This window comes from Cavia porcellus, unplaced genomic scaffold, assembly GCF_034190915.1.
Source record: "Cavia porcellus strain 051 isolate PalLab524CR breed Dunkin Hartley unplaced genomic scaffold, mCavPor4.1 scaffold_2, whole genome shotgun sequence".
NCBI lineage: Eukaryota > Metazoa > Chordata > Mammalia > Rodentia > Caviidae > Cavia > Cavia porcellus.
In genome coordinates, this window is record NW_026947485.1 from 15,891,084 (window position 1) to 15,907,002 (window position 15,919).

A 15,919-nucleotide genomic window follows, 5' to 3' on the forward strand; every position below is an offset into this window, starting at 1 on the left:
AAAATATTTTCTATGAGATGCGCACACTATCCAAAGATTTAATGAAGATCCACACATTTTGTCTAAATTAATTATATCACTTGCCTGATCAACTATCTAATGAAGGTCTTTGGGTAAATAATTATGGAGGAACAATGTATGGGATACAGGGTGTGTGTGTGTGTGTGTGTGTGTGTGTGTGTGTGTGTGTGTACACATATAAATTTATGGTTGAATGTGCTGTTAGGAGGTGGAGCCTGACGGGAGAAAGTAGCTCAGGGGAGACATCACCTAGAAGGTGAGAAGGGTGTATTCTTGCCCCTGGCACCTTCCTCTCCGTCTGGCTGTCCCTTTTTTTGTTTGTTTCCTGCTGCAGTGAACAGAGCACCTTTCTATCTGTATCTCCTTCTGCCATGATGTTTCTGTTTTGGAGTCAGCAGACTGAGTATGGACTGACAACATAAGGCAATATAAACTTTTTCTCCTGTATATTAGATAATATAATGCTGGATATTTTGTTCTAGCCACACAATCTGACTAAAACAGATAGGGTCATGTTGCTCAGGCTGATCTCAAATCCCTAGACTCAAGTGATATCCACCTCACCCTCCAAAGTAGCTGGGAATATAAGTATCTGGCCCCTTACGTCCTACCCTGCTCTGTGTGTGTATGTGTGTGTGTGTGTGTGTATGATTTTGGTTGGAAAGTACTAAATGTCTTTTCACTAGAGGGCTCATTGAAGAGCTACTAATAATGAATCAATGCTAAAAAATCTGAATATGTATTATGCAAATAATTACTTATGAGTGACTACAACTCAAATGAACTTAATAATTTAAATGCAATGTATATGGTTTATAAATTAGTATATTTTGTGGAGTTAGTTTCAAATCATGTATACCACCATTTTTTCAACAGAAGACTAATTTGAAGTAGCGTCTTTGATTGGTGCACAATACATTGTCACTTTAAGAATTTAGATCTTAACTTACTCTAACATGCTATAGGAAATAGATTTGATCAGGCAAATAAATCAATGTCATGGTTCACTATCCATAAATACCATATTAAATAATGATTAACATTTACCACAGGCATAGTGCATTGAAATTACTCCTGTGAGTTTTATCTCCAACCAACCAGTGAGGTAGTTAATAATTATCCTGGATTAACAGAGGGTAATTTGTAGCATGGATAAGAAAATTAATGACTCCAGATTACCCAGAGAGTCAAGGCCAATGTGAAAGCACATCAAAATCCTAGAGGACAACATTTTCAGTATTTACAGAACCATATATTTTTGCAGAAATAAAACATACAAGCATATATAAGCCTGTCTGTTCATGCTACTGAACAGAAATACCCAGAGCAGAGACTTCAACAATAAGCATATTTTCCCCACAGCTCTGGAGGACAGGAAGTCCAAGATTATCTAGTAAGATGATAGATTTTCTGACAAGTCTAGTGAGGTCTTGATTCTCAGTTCATAGAGTCTCCTACAGTATGGTAGAAGGGGACCTGTGATTCTGGTATAAAGATACTAATCTCATTCTTGAGGGCTCCACCCGAATAACCTAACCACATCCCCAAGGCTTCATCTCCTACTAAACCACATTTGATGTGAGGATTTTAACATATAAATGTTGGGGAGCACATAAACATCATTCTACAACAAAATCCCTCACTGAGGCTGTAGCACAGACTAGATAACAATAGTCCTCAACACCTTTCATCTCAAATTTATTTTTTATTCCATATACAAAGTTTGTAAATGTGTTTTATTTTCCCTAAAGCTAAAATATAAAGAACTAGGTCTATCACAGAACAAAAAAAGACTCAGGGAGGCTGTTCACACTTTCTGAGACTAACTATGCTCTATTTTGTCCTCTGTGGTCTAATTTCCCTCATACTGCTTAGCATTAGACTCTACACATAAAACGATCAGTGGTTGCCAGTGAGAGACCTAGAAGATTGTTGGAATAATCATAAAGAGATATTGAAGATTCTATTTCCTCAACAAATATTTATCTGCTTAAAGTGAATTGTCGTTAGGGATGCTCTTGACACCAGCATACTAATAGGCAGTACTTCCAGGACTATTAATTCTTGAGAAAATATTTTTCCCCCTTCATGGTTGTTTATAACATTTAAATAGTTAAACACTACCTCTTCCATTACGGCACTTGTTTGCCACCCTCCCTCTCAGAGAAAGTGATTCCTGAATAATTTCTCTTGTACATGCATTTTAAAGGTGTGTAATTAACTGGTAACAGGTTGTTAGGTAGCTGATGAGGTGTGAACCAGCCTCTAATTTGTTTTCTTTATTTACAACTTTCCTTGCACTTGAACATGACAGCATGGTGTTTTTTATTCCCTGCTTACTTCACCAGATTAAAAAGTGATTTGTGAAGCCATTTTTAATTCCTCAAATTCCATTAAAAAAGAATATCCAGGGGAGTCTTAATCAAGACATAATAGGCACTAAAATGTGATCACACGGCACTTCTGATGTGGCCCTATTTCAGCTGCAATGTTCAGGGTTTGCCTGCTGTTGTTAACTGAACTCGTCCTAACACTGACCCACCACTGCTGAAATAACCTCTGTGTAGTTGGTAATCTGTTTACTGCAAATGTTTGCAGCTAATATATTTTGTTGTTTTAAAATTTATCATATAACCCAAAGGGATAATTTCTTACAAAATTATTATTATTGTATTATCACTAAAATTGTTTTCTGTCCCCTTCAAATTGCCTTGCCTTCTTTTCAATAGTAAATTTTTAAAAAATCAGATTGAGAAGAAATTAAAAAATAGAAATAGAATGAAAAGAGAATTGCTACTAAGTCAAGACTAGAATACTAAAGATGCAGCTGGAATAGAAGTGGCTGGATGTGGAATCCATATATAACCCAAAGGAGTAATTTAGAACTAGGGAGCATATTGAGTTCCTGGATGAGTCTGAAATGACAAATAAAAATAGAAACTCTGTCCTTGCATTTAAAAAAATGTATCTATCGGCAAAAGTTAAGCTACAGAATATGTAAAAAATAAGTAAATAAATAAAGGTCATGTTCAGAACCTCCCCCAACCCTTAGAGAGACAGATAACTGCCATTCACCAAAGCAAGAATGTTAGGTAAGTGGCAAGATTTTCTTTTCACTGTATCAAAAATCTCCATCAATACCTTTATCTGAAACACTGTGGCCTCTAAGATACTTTTTTGAAATATAGTTATGTCTCTGAGCATCAACTCTAGAAGATGCCACAGGGATCACTTTGGTATAATAATACTATCAGCACTTACCGAGCTCTTGATTTATGGCAGGCCCTGTTTTAAGTGCTTTATGATACTGCTTCATGAAACCTTCACAATGATCCTACGACTATTAGGCGTCTTATTTATAGACCAGTGAACTAAGGCCTAGTTTTACAGTTAAAAGTAGCTTCCCTAAGGTGACCTACTGCTGGAGAAATTAAAAACACTCTCCTGCCAAGTCCCAAGCCTCTTCATAAAGAGAGGAGAGAAAGAGAAGTTTTATTATTGAATAAGCACTGAACCAGAATGTGATGCTTATCACAAGGCAATCAGCTAAGAGATTGCAGACAAAGAAACTTCACCCTTGTGTACATCCAGGCAGACACATGCAGTACATCCATGTTTTCAAGATAAACAAACATAGGCTTCAAGTAAGAGCACCTGACAGCCGCCTTCGTCACCCGCGTAGTTCACCCTGGCTGTGTTTGGGATTGTATTGCTAGCTAACTGGCTTTATCAGAGCGGCCAGGCTTTCCATTTCCTTATGACTTGAGGTAAGTAAGAAGCCTGGAGCAAGATATTCGCCAAAGAGCTTCCTCCTTTCTCATAGAGACTGAACAGCAGGGCTACTATTTCAAGGGGAAGTTTCTCAGGTCCCTGAGAAAGGCATTCCTGGGTCACAAAGCTGGCCAAAGGCCTGTCGAGTTTTCAAGGATTTTATATATGTTTTTTTTGTTGTTGTTTTTCTTTTTTCTTTTTTTTCCTCAACTTGTGAGAATGGAGATTTTATATATGTTTAAATACATAAGAAAAATGACTTAATAAACAGCAGTTTCCCAAACTAAATGCTTTAATAAAAAAAGAGGACGGAAATCATCACCTAATTTTTTACAGGAGAATTGCTTCTTGTTTTTTGTTTTAACTTATTGTCTATTTTAGTTTTCATTTGTGTAGTTTGAACCCAAGTTCACATCTAGTACGCTAAGCACATCCCCTACCATTGAACTATAGCCTAGGCCCTTAAGCTTCTCAGTGTTAATTTGCATATGTCCTCATAATACCTAATAAATGTTAAAATAGAGTTTAAGCCCAGATAGACTTGCTTTAAAGCCAAACCTTTTTTTTTTTTTAAGCTGGGCATGATGATGCGTACGTGCAATGTCAGCACAGGAAGCTAGGAGAGAAAGATTGCCACAAGTTCAATGCCAGCCTGGGCTACATAATGAATTCAAGGCCAACCTGAACTCCACAGTGAGACATGGTCTCAAAATAAAAACAAAAGAAAAACCTCTGGGGGGGGAAAAAAAAGGGCAAACTCTCATATGACAAAATCATACCATATAATACGCGATTGTATTAGTTTTCCTGTTGCTGGACAAAATTCTTGACACTTGAAATTAAAAAGAGGAGAAGCTTATGTGGCTCTTGTTTTCAGAAGTTTCAGTTCATAGTCAGCTGGCTCCAAGGCAGCTTCATGGCAGAACTTCATGGCAGAAAGGCCTGGCAAAGCAAAGCTGCTTAGTTCATGGGGTGCGGAAGCCGAGGTGTGTGTGCTCCAGATAAAAAGGGACCAAAAATTAGATATAGACCTCAAGATCATATACCCAGGACCCACATAGGTACGCCCAGAAATGCATTCTATTAACCTATAGGGCTCCCAAGGCAATCAAGTTGACAATTCAGTTTAATAGTCACAATGATCATAGTACTTATAAAACAGTATGTGCTTGTCTTTTTTTCTCAAGCGATTTGTGTTTTATTTTATTTTTAAAAATTTTTGTTTGGTATTTGGAAATGAACTCAGGCCTTGTACTTGTCAGGCAGATGCTTATATCTCCAGCCCTAGAGTATGTGCTTTTAAACATTTTAACCTCTGTGTTTCCTAGTTGACATATCAGAGGGAGGAGATGGGCTGAGAAAATTCTGATCTTCACTCAACACATATTTATTGAGCACCTACTCTGTATCAATCATTTTGCTAGGCATGAAAGTTAAAATTATGAATAAAACAGACAAGAGCTTTGCCTCTATGGAAATTAGAGTCTAAGAAGACAGACCTATACTAACCAAAGACATTTGCAAAACTACCAAATAAAACTACAGAGGAAAAGAGGAACAAAAAGTATAGATACTTTGATAAACTCTTCAAATTAAAAGTGGGAATTTTAATGGAGAGAAAAGGAAGACAATAAAAGAATGATTTGAATTTTGAGGTTCTAAAGAGATCAAAAAGAAATAAAAATGCTATCAATATACCTCACAGATCTCGAGAAATTACTCCTAAAATTCATCTGGAGTGAGAAGAGACCTAGAATAGCAAAGACAGTTCTAAGCAGCAAAGGCAAGGCAGGAGGCATCACAATCCCTGACTTGAAGTTATACTACAAAGCACCTGTAGTAAAATCAACATGATACTGGAATAAAAACAGATCTGAAGATCAGTGGAATAGATTAGAAGATACAGCCACAACTACAAACACACTCAACCACCTTATCTTTGATAAAGGGGCCAAACAGATTCACTGGAAGAACGACAGTCTCTTTAATAAATGGTGTTGGAAAAACTGGCTCTCCATTTGCCGAAAACTAAAGCTAGACCCATGCCTATCACCATGTACTAAATTAAAATCTAAATGGATCAAAGATCTGAATATTAAAACAGAAACACTAAATCTATTGGAAGACAAATTGGGTAAAAACCTTGAAGACATAGGAGTAGGTAGAGAATTCATGAACAGGGCTCAAACCACATGGGAAATACTTCCCAGTATCAATAACTGGGATCACCTCTTATTAAAAAGTTTCTTCATGACAAAAGAAATCTCCAGCATTGTGAAAAGAAAACCCACAAACTGGGAAAAAATCTTAGTGAACTCTCTCTCAGACAAAGGACTTCTCTCTAAAACATATAAAGAATTTTTTAAAAATCAGACCCTCAAAATTCAAAGATCCAATCCAAAAATGGGCATCTGAGATGAATACACACTTCTCAGATGAAGAGATACAAATGGCAAATAAATACATGAAAAAATGTTCATCATCATTACTCATTAGAGAATTGCAAATTAAAACCACTCTGAGATTCCATCTCACTCCTGAAAGAATGGCCAGGATCAAGAAAACCATCAACAACAAATGCTGGAGAGGCTGTGGGGAAAAAGGAACTCTCCTGCACGGTTGGTGGGAGTGTAGACTGGTGCAACCATTGTGGAGGTCAGTCTGGAGATTTCTCAAAAAGCTGGGATTGGAGGTCCCATTTGTTCCAGCTATTCCACTTCTAGACATATTCCCGGAAGAACTGAAAGCATCATCCCACAGTGATATATGTGCACCCTATTTATAGCAGCACAATTTGTAATTGCCAGATCTGGGAAACAATCCAAGTGTCCATCAACTGAGGAATGGATAAAAAAGTTGTGGTATTTTATACAATGGAGTGCTACTCAGCTATGAAGAAGGATCACATTGATAAATAAATGTGCACAGCTTGAGACTATACTCATAAGTGAAATAAATCAAACTCACATGTATCAATACCTAATAGTTTCCCTAGTGTAAGAAATGATACAAATACATAAAAGTATGTGGTAATCATTATTCCCCATTATGTGAAAACTTATAAAGTTTTCACTCATTAACTGGAATGGTTTTATTCTGGCTGTTTGATATTATTGTGTCTGTGATGATATGAACAACTATTTTGATGAAAACAAGACATTATAATCACTAGTGCTGATTTAATATCATCTTGTTTTGAAGTCCCACCAAACTGTTGTTCTTTTGTCTCCATTGGTTTTATCATGTGTATCTTATTGGATTTTATTATGTGTGATAGTATAGACAAAATTTTTTATAGGTAAAGAGATAATAATAGAAACCATTGTTCATTTTCCTTTAGATGGTCCTAAATACCCTGTAATACTTTCATTCTATTGAATGGTTTTACACTGCCTTGATATGTTTGATGCTATAGTATACAAAGTTATACTCAAATATTTCAAGTGAAGAGACACTATGGTAACTACTGTTAAGTCGGGTTATCTTGTGGTGAAACACTATGTTGCTTAAATCGTTCTGTTCTGACCTGTACTGTTATGTTGTTATGTCCTCTTTTATCTCAATCTCCCCCTTTTTAAAAATTTACTTATTTATTTTTATTATTTTTTTAAATTAAGTGAAAAATTTTTTTTAAATTAGCAAGATATATTATAGTAACTTTTTTGATATCCTATTAACTTGATTTGAAGCTCTGTATTGCTCTGACCATCTTGTTTTGACTGATTTTACTCTATTCTGTTCTGTTTGATAATATCAAGTTTGAGGGTATAGGCAACTACTTTGAAGGCAACAAGATTCACTATGATGCCCATTCTGGTTTGACTATTGTCTTCTTTTGAAGTCCTGTAATGTCTCTAATGTTTAGGTTTTATTGGTTTGTTCTGTACTGTTTCGTTCAATTTTATTATACCTGATGATATCGGCAATTCTTTTTAAGGTAGCAAGAGGCATTATGGTAACCATTGTTGACTACCTTATATTCTGTTTTTACATCATGTACTATGTCCATCCTTTGTTTTGACTGACTGCTTTGTTTTGTCACATTTGGTTTTATTTTCTTCAAAAAAAAAAAGTAATAAGAACTGTGAGAGTAATAAAACTCAAAATGTATAAATGTTATTGTAAAAAAGAGAGGAAAAGAAAGTGCTCTAAAGGATACAACTGCAAGTATGTTTAGGTGTGTAAGACAGATGACCATATTACTAAGTTTTTGTTGGATCACTGAACAGAACTGTTTGCAGTCTCACTGTTTAAATGTCCACTTTATATGCTTTAATTTTGTAACTTGAACAACTATTTCTAAGATGACAATATGTAATCTATTAACTAGTGATTTCTTACTGCTTATTTTTTTTGAAATTCTGTATTACTTGTACCCTTTTACTGTTTTGTTTTTTTTCTTTAAATAAAATTTTTAAAAAAAGAGATCAAGAAGAACAAAATTTTATAAGGATGGATGCTTTGAATGCTTATTCTTTAGAGAAACACAATGACTTGATAGCATGTATAAAATATATCTTTAAGTGCCTATGATTACTGGTCTATCTTACAAACTAAGAAAAACCAGTAGAAAACTGATGAAAACACACATTTCTTGTCTATAATAATGAAAATGATTCTTTGGTATAAAAATATAAGTAATTTTTCTGGTCAAATTAAAATTGACCTCTAACTTTTAGAAGACATAATCCAAAAGAAAAGAAAGATAATTTCAAAAGAGTACATTTTATTGATCTATATAACATTAACTATTATTATTTCTGTTAAGTTCATTTCAACATTTCTGCTCTTATTCAAATATTTCTTCAAACTAGTTTTAATATCTTACTAGCTTTCCCATTAATTAACAAGTTAAAGAGAATATTTGTCATGTCTTCATTTTATATTTTGTTATAAGTACACCTATTAGCTGCTACATGGCCACTTTTGTGGGCAGGCCCTATACTTACAAGGAAAACTTGCAGCCCCTCTAGAAGAGTCTTGAGGTGTCTTTGGGGTTATTCTGTTGTTAATTTTGTTTGTTTCAGTTATGTCTTTTCAGAGATATTTGGAAGAAAATCAGTCAAAATCACCAAGCACTCTGACTTGTTCTTTTTCATTTAAATAGTAAATTCTCCACCCAGAGGCATTCACTTCGGACTTTTTTTTAACAAACACGGGAACATTTCCACCTTCATGTGTGATGAGTCTTAACTATATGAATATGGGTATGTATACCTAATAAAAAGTCCTCCACCTTTTCGTCCATGGTGACATAATCAGAGACCACCAGAGGGGTAGAGGACAAAGAAAATAATGAGTTAAAAACTCATTAAAACCATGATTTACGTTTTCTTCTGAGGCAGTCAGGGACTTGAAAGCAGTTTTTGCTGAAAACAATTGGTGATGCTTTACTCAGGCCTATGGATGCCTAACAGGTAACTAAAATGAAGCTTGACTCTCAGTTAGTGTCTATTTCATTACCTTAAACATTTGGGCCAACTCTTTTCTTACCTCTGCACATAGATATGTTAATCACTTAGGGATAGTCTGTTTAACAGTTGGAAAAACAAGATTATTAGCCCTATGATTACATAATTTATCTCATCCCCCTTTGAGACTGAGAACAACAGAATGAGAGATTTTCAGGGACAGTCAACTACAAATGAGTGTTCAGAAGTCTCTTGTGCTAAAACCATGGTCACCCTGGAATCCAGTAGAGTCTTCACAAGTCTGAAACTACTACCCCCAAGCAGAAATAAACATCTCATGAAGATCTAAATGGCCCTTCAACGGGTAAAGATGTCACCTGAGCCTTCTCGCAAACCACAGCTGAGTTAATGGTCAACAAGACTCTAGCCCATTCCAGCAAACCCACAAAACCTGGTCTCATTCTTTTGTTAATGAGCCAGCGTGACCCTCTTCATCAGATCTGTGGCCCCTGCAACTCCTCAAGCTGATGTCTTTCCTCTATTTTTTCTTACCTTCTAACTTTGCCTAATATATCTGCCTCTAATGCATCCTGAACTGCTATTCTGTGATCATAATATCAAACCTCCATGTGGCAATTTGGGATCCTTATCTCCTCTTTGGGCATCTCTTTGGACTCTGCCCACTGCCTTGAGAACTATCTCCAGTGCTCTCCTTTCTTGCTGCAAGTAATAAACCTCTCTCTACTCCTGTCTCCTACTGATACTTACTGACTTTGTACTCACTAAGAGGTCAATTGATTATATTGCATTACATAACTCTCTATTCCATTACACAACTGACAATTACAGTTTAGTAAATATGATGTCAATTCTGGTATCAGATGATCATGCAAGAGCTCTTCTGGTTTGACCATAATAAAAACAAACCTATGGCTACATTTCCATCATCTTCTATGTGGATGATTAACACCAAAATTAGCAGGATACAAGGAGAAAGTGAACCAAAAAGAAAAGCTATATCAAAAAAAAAAAAAAAAAAAAGAGTAGGTATAAAGAGAGGGCTTTCAACTTCAATAAGTCTTAGTCAGATTTTTAACTAGATTTAAGAAAAATTACTATTATTGACTTGGAGTCCTTGCTTCCTGGTACTCTCCAGCCACTACCAAATGATTTTAAATTTTAATGCAAATCAATAAACAGCCTGCAGCTCCTATCTTCTCTTTTTCTGGCTCATTTTCCCATTCATACCCCTTAACCCTTTTTTTTTGGTCACACTGTATCTTGGATTTGCTCCCACCAGCATTTATTTAAAAAAAAAAAAAAAAGATGAAATCAAAAGAGGACAGTAAGTCCAGCCGCACTGCCCCAAGTCCTCATTCACTGCTCACTGAAAGGGAAACAAAGTCATCTCAGCTTGTTACTTGGTATCACTTGGCAAATCACGCCCATCTTCTGAAAAACATCTGGATTTAAGACAAAACTGTTATGAAATATTTTAACACTGGGATCACAGTGACACCTGGAGTGGTGTGCACAAAAGTAAATGAAATATATCACCACTGCCATGGTGCCTCTGCGCCACTTTCATAAGGGCACTGAGTGTCTTATAAACAACAGAAATTTATTTCTTACAGTTCTGGAGGCTGGATGTATAAGATCAATGTATCAATGGATTCGGTGTCTAATCAGGGCCTACCTGCTTTCTGGTTCACAGAAACTATTATTTTGTTTTCCTGTGTCCTCACTTGATAGAAGAGAAGAGGTTTCTCCCAAGCTTCTTTTATAAGGGCACTAATAATATTCCTGAAGGCTTCACCCTCGTGACCTAATCTTCTTCCAAAGTCTCCATCTCCTGATTCCTTTACCTGAGGGCTAAGATTCCAATTTGCATTTGGGGGGGGGGAATAACACAAATATTGAACCTATAGCAACTATGAAATACTTCTAATAAAGGAGAAATGAAATAAAATACTAAAGAAGCAACACAGAAAAACGAGTAAGAACTTAAAATATACTGTACTAATCAGCTGTTCTCAACTTTATCAGTTAAAATTTTCACTTTGATAGTTAATATTAGAATCGTATCTTAATATTTAAGTGATTTTCTCTAAAATTTGAATTTGATATCATCTCTTTAGTTTAAAATTCTTCACATATTTTATTTTAGGTACATAAAAAATTTTTAAAAATTCAAAAAGATAAGTTTGGTTTTCAAGCTTCACTATATACCTATTGCCCTTAGATTTGAAGAATAGAAAGCTAGGAAGTATCTTGTGTACTGAGTAACTAATTTAAAGGTAACAATGTGCAATGTACTAAACATTGTTACTCTCGTATTATCTTGTTTTGAAATTTTGTTTTATTTTTTTGTTTAAAATAAAAGAGAAAAGAAATATGGGAAAGAGGAAGGCGGAAGCAAAAATTACAGTTATAGCTCCTTACCTTCCCATCCCCTCCATCCCTGCCCAGGATAGCACGGAAGTTAGCAAATGCCTGGACACACCCAGCACAAATTTCCTAAGTAACAACCTGCTTAACTTATTATTATTATTATTGTTATTTTACGAAAAGCCTCCAGCATCCATTCAAGGTTTGTTCACAGAAGAAGCCAGCTAGTCCTATCATGGACCTTTAAATGTCTTGTGTTCGAAATCTCCTGCTCAGAACTGATCACTCCCTCACCAAAACCAACACATGGCTTATGAAGAGTCATGATAACCAATCCATGCCCATGCAAAACAACCTTAAAATTTCCAATCAACAAGCAGATTCTCTTCTCTCCCTTAAGCTCCTCCTGATGCCAAATGACCCTGGAGACAGATCTGAGCTTTGTTCTCTCCTTTCTTCATGATGGCCAGCCCCCCATAAAATATGTTTTCTTTTAGCAAAAACCCCATGCCATGGTAATGGCTTCCACTTGCACTGTGAAGGTAGTTACCACATCAGCAAATTTAACAGGTGAATCACAGCCAAGGGCGTGCTCGGTGGTAAAGTGTTTGCCTAGCATGTACAAGGCCCTTGGTTTGATCCTCAGCACTTCCAAAAAAGTAAATAAGTAAAACAGGTAAATATCAATACAGTGGCTGGAGCACTCTAAATCAATCACTACTGTCTTTAGGAAAGAGATATCCTCTACGATTTTTTGTCAGCTTTTTATTCTGGAGTTTGTGTGGGGCTTTGCCAGGGTGTTTTTCCTCCTTATAGAAGCTTAGACAACTGTGTAAGCCCATACTCAGTGGGTAAATTCAGAAATCCGGGTTTATGTGAAGATCTAGGCATCGGCACACACTCACACTCTCTTTGTGGGAGCGATTGTCTAGCAGGTGCTCTACCACTGAGCTGCACTTCCTGCTTGCCTCTTGTTAGTGCAGAAACAGGGCCTCAATGTGTTTCCCTTGGTCTCATTCCGAGCTTAGAAATCAATTCTATTTTTAAAAGATAATATTTCTATGCATAAAATATTCTGGACACAGTTTAGTGCAAATTCATTGGTTAATGAATAAGTCCCAGTTAATATATTTCAGGCTAACAGGTTTTGTTTCTGTATTTCCCACACGCAAGTCAATCATCAAGACTTTTGCTCTGCTTACTAAGTTCCAGTGAGTGGACCCGAGTAGTGTACTCTCACCGTTCTCATATGTTTGACAGAAAGAGAGGGGTGATTTAAAAACTGCTGTTCTCCCAATATGTTATATGTTGCTAGTAAAGGAGTCCCATTTCTAAGAATTTCTAAAATGAGAATTAAAAACCTGAGAGGGATGTTGGATTGGTGAAGAGAATTATAGTAACACTGCTACTCAGACACATGAAGCCAGGACAAGATGTCAGAACAAAGAGCTTCAGAATACAAAGTCAACAATACACACAGATCAACAGTCTTCCTGTACTCCGGTGATAAACCCAACAAGAATGAAATCAGAAAAAGAATTCCATTCACAGTGGTTTCAAAAAAAGTAAATACTTATGGATCAACCTAAACAGAGGGGTCAAAGATCTTTGTAACGAAAGTTACACAACTCTGAAGAAAGAAACAAAAAAGGGCATTAGAAAATGGAAAGATCACCCTTGTTTGTGGATCAGTAGCACCATTATTGTTAAAATAGCCACATTACCAAAAGCGTTCTATGGATTCAATCCAGTCTCTATTAAAATATCAACATTCTTCATAGAACTAAAAAGAGTTAGAGACATTATTCTACAGTGATACGTGCATGCACATGTTTATAGCTAAGCTCTGCAAACAGCCTAGATGCCTGTCAAATGGGTGAATGAATAAATTCAACCTGGCATATACACACAACAGAATACTCTTCAGCCAAAAGAAGAATGAAATTATGTCATTTGCAAGAAAATGGATGGAACTGAGTTGATAATGCTAAGCAAAACAAGTTACATAAAGGTAAATTTGCTTAGTTTCTCTTACATGGGAAACCTAAACTACAAATTAAGGAATGAAATAAAGAAGAGATGGTATGAAAGAAAAAGAAGCATACACATGTCACCCCAGCATGTGGGAGATTGAGGCAGGATTGCTATGAACTGGAGGCCAACTGAGCTACACAGTAAGGCCCTATTTAGGGCCCTGGGTGGGGGAGAGCAGACTTTTGGAGACAGGAAAAGGGGTGGAGGAGGGACAATGGTAAGAAAGGGAATGAAGGTATAAAAACTGACCAACGTATGTTATATGAAAAGTACCAGTTTTTCAAAGCAAATATCACTACTTTGTATTGTACACATACACTAATAAAGGAAACAAATACCAGAGCAAAGGGCCTTGATGGGTGCCAGACCCTGGAAAAAAAGATGTAGTTAGAGAGGGAGGTGTGTGAACAGAAAGTAGGCCTCCAGAGGGTGCAAGACATACTCAGCCCACTTCACTCTTAATGGAAGCCATGTGTTCTGCACCCAGGGGAGAAGTACCGTGAACGCACTGGAGGAAAATCTGTATTTTTATGCATTTGACAGCATTCCGTGGGTCTATGGTTTTACTAGACTGGTCAAAAAAACCTAGATGAACTTCTGAGTCTTATCCTGTGAGTCTTATCCATTTTCTTGTTACCATGCACTTCCAATACCAGTTTTTTTTTTTTTATCAACAATCTTTCTAAAAACTTTTCCAGTTTACTCTTGATGAAACTCTCATATCCTTGTGACTCTCCTGTACTGTCCTTAGACTCACTTCAGAGAAAGGCTATGCTGACTTGCAAGGACTGGGAATGAATTGCCTAGAGAAAAATACTTGCAGACTAAAGACACGAGCCCTCTTTCAGCCTAGAACATTGTGATGGACTTGTGGAGAGCATTTATGGTGCATTTATCTGCGAAGCATCTTAACAACACATGCACTGCCTTCTTCCCAAGTGCCCAAAAGGAAGCAAAAGAAAAGATGAAAGCATTAAAGTAGGAGGGTGCACGGTGATACTGCCCTTATCTCAGGCTGCTCAACACTAACTTCATCTTCTCCCAGGCAAGAGTGTTTGTAAATTGCATCAAAATCATTCTGGATTCTCAAGCCAGCCGGTATGGACTCCTGGAAGCAGCCAGAGAAGCTCTCATTTGTAAGGTTATGTTGCTTTCTTATGAAGTGGAGATGATTACCTTGAAGTGTCTGATGAGGACAAAGAGGTGTGTAACTGTCATCAGGACCTCTTCACTGTGTGCTTGCTTAACTTTCTGCTGCAGATATTTGTAAGCATTCTACTCTTACTATTCCAGCTGTATGGTTTTAGATTTTAATGGAAACAGCTCCGTTCAAAATGTTCAAGTGCTTGTTTGGCAGCACACATAATAAACTTCGAGTGATGCAGAGAAGATTAGCATGCCTCTTGCACAAGGATGATGTACACATTTGTAAAGCATTCCATGTTTTTAAAAATATTTGAAATAACTTAGCGACTACAAAGCAAGTTTGAATTCTATTTACCTATGCATTTTGGAAATGCTAAACAAATCAGTTATTCTATGGAAGACTGTTTCACACTCTGTCAAGAATATTCAAGAGGAAAGGATATAGTTTCCATTTGTTTCTAAATAATCAAATAATGACTGTTCATTTATTTTGTTGTCCAAAGTAAAAAATATATATGCTGGGCTAAAAAATGTCAGTGCACATGCTGTTAGATCTATCATTTGCTACATTTTCCTAAACCTTTTCATTTTTAATATAGTACATAGCCTAAGATAAGTCTTACTTGAGACTATAACAAAATTTTTCCATTATTCAGGTTCTTTTGTCTGTTGATATTTTTGCCATATTATCAAGGACATGGCCAAGGTCCTGAGTCTCCCAAATGAGTATACAGCAAAGGCTTAAATAAATGAGACAAGTGGTATGATTTTTAAGGCTCCAGGAGGATCAAAACCCTCTGCAGAGTTCAAGACTCTGTGGGCTAAGACAAGGACTGTCTCTGGGCAGCCCATATTTATTTATTATTCAAACAAGGAAGGGGTTAGAGGAGAAAATGCAGGAGACCTGGGCAGGACCTTGGGCGAAGTTCAAGTAACAGCACTATGTTAATTCAGGAGAACTACCCTAGGAAAAAGTCTCCAGGTGATTTTCACTACAGGAGAGAAATGCCTGCAGCCACAACCTCTATCTTATTAATGGGGGTTGGAGCCAGGTGTCCTCGCTGTGGCTTATCTTTGAGTTGTTTCTTTGTCTCAGTTCAGCCATGCCACAGCCCTGCACATGTATTCAGCTCCAACGGCTCCAACAC

At 36.6% G+C, this 15,919-nt stretch overlaps 1 non-coding gene across 1 annotated transcript; it reads left to right on the forward strand.

Moving 5' to 3' along the window:
- Positions 1-14,967: 14,967 nt before the first annotated feature.
- On the forward strand, positions 14,968-15,073 carry LOC111756903 (U6 spliceosomal RNA). The gene has a single exon (XR_002791286.1). It is a non-coding gene; the product is annotated as a U6 spliceosomal RNA (small nuclear RNA).
- The last annotated feature ends 846 nt before the right edge of the window (positions 15,074-15,919 follow it).